The sequence below is a fragment of the Leptonychotes weddellii genome, chromosome 7 (genome assembly GCF_054177405.1).
Source record: "Leptonychotes weddellii isolate Sample4059 chromosome 7, ASM5417740v2, whole genome shotgun sequence".
NCBI lineage: Eukaryota > Metazoa > Chordata > Mammalia > Carnivora > Phocidae > Leptonychotes > Leptonychotes weddellii.
This window is the reverse complement of record NC_138375.1, coordinates 43718386-43720378: the sequence shown is the minus strand read 5'-3', so window position 1 is coordinate 43720378 and position 1993 is coordinate 43718386.

The window sequence follows — 1993 nt, the reverse complement described above, 5'->3', positions numbered from 1 at the left end:
CCTCTCTACCACCTGCAAGGACTATTTATCAGTCTTGTTTCTTTCTTCTTATCTCTTCAACCTCTAAATGGGCATGCATCCAGTTCTTGGATCTTTCTTTTACTCTATCTATACCCATTCCCCTAGAATCTTATCTAAATCTCTAGATGTCACTCACATGTTGATTGCTTCCAATTTACAATCTGAGTCCAGTCTTTGCTCCATACTGAAGATTGGTCTATACAGTTGTCAGCTTGACCTCTCCCTTTGATGCCTAGTAAGTATTCAAGTTAAACATGTCTAAAATTGACTTTCTCCCTCATACCCAACCTGCTTTTCCTACCTAGAATCTTTTCTTTCCCTGTTGATTTCCTTCTTTCTGTAATTGAGCATTATGCAGCTACTTGAACAGATTTTGCCCATAACTGGGCATCATGTAGGGTATGCAGATATTCATCTCATGGTCTCTGCCCTCAGAGTTTAAAATTTAATAGGAAAGATGTGGCATAAACCCACAGCTGTCTTCTAGTACCCTTTCTCCTCTTTTCCCTTTAGCAATCCTGAAGTTTATCTGGACTCATGGCTGCCTAATGGCCCGTTAAGGGTGGCAGGACAACAAGACAGGAGGTATATTATTCCCAGACACTGTGGAACTGCCACATCAGCCCTGGACTACTTATACTGTTATTTGAGAGATAGTGAACTATCTTGTTTAAGCTGGTCTTGTATTTTATAACAGCCACATTGGCATCCTAAGGATGGAATTAAGAACTTATGCAAGTGAATCATAGAATTTTCCCCAAATATGAATGAAGGTGGGGAGGTGGGTGCGATTCTGGGACTAGGCAGGTAACTTAATTGAACTAAATAGGCTGGTAAAATACAAAAGGAAGCTGAGGGGACCAGGTGAATTGTAGAGCTGTTCATTGCCTGGAGATTTTAACATTTCAACCATATGCTAGCCCTCAGAGAGTCTGCAATCACCAAGCCAGTGTGTCTAATTCTCATAAACTAAGAGTTACTTTCAAGTATTTTGTTGTTGTTAGCAGCAACCCTCTTTTCTAACTAATCTTATGCAGAAATGGAGTATATAGCACCCTAAAAGCAGATCTGCCCTGGGTGAACGGAAGCCATATTCTGTCTCCCCCTTCACTGCTGTGGGTGGGCTCTGCTGTGAAATAGTTTTTTAAATGACCTGTCTAGTCTAATCTCTTATTTAACAGACGGGAAGTTAGACATTTAGTGTGAAACCAGAAGTATGTCATTTCGCCAATCTGGGCTTTGTTTTCCTCCTATTGGAAGCACGCTTGGACTAATGAGTGTCTACTATATGCTCTTCTTGTGAGCAAAGGAGGAAACATGAACAGAAAGAAACTAATGTCTATTGATCTGCTACTACGTGCTAAACTTTGTTTTGTGTTTGTATCAGATATGCCAGCTACATATGATTTCTGATTATTCCAGCAATTATAAGGTCAGATTCAGGATGACAGTGAATTTGTAATGTACCTGAATTCACTCTTACTAGCAATAGAAATGTCAGGTAACTTTACATACCCTCGTTTCATTGAATTTGCTCAACTCCCCTGTGAAGTAGTCAGAGTAGGCATTCCTCTCCCCCTTCTACAGCTGAGGAAACTGATGGTAACTGCTTTGCCCCCAGTCATAACTAGCAAATGACAGAGCCAAGACTGAAATCCAGGTCTACTGTTCTTTATGACAACTCTCCTTAAATTAGCAGACCTAAAAATGTAAATGAATTCACCCTAGGCCTTATAAATATTAATGGCTCTGGCCAAAATTTTTGCAGGGTGTTTTGTTTTCATTATTAATAGTAACTGCACATAGCTCCTGTCTGTACCCAAAGGTAAAGGGTATTAGAAGGTGATATGGTTGTTTCGCCTGGGTATGAGCTACTTGGCTTCTGAGACTAGCTTCAGGAAGTACTAGAGAGAGATTACTATGAGCAAACAAGTGAATAATTCTTATTTAAGGAGAATTCAGTAGGAGATAG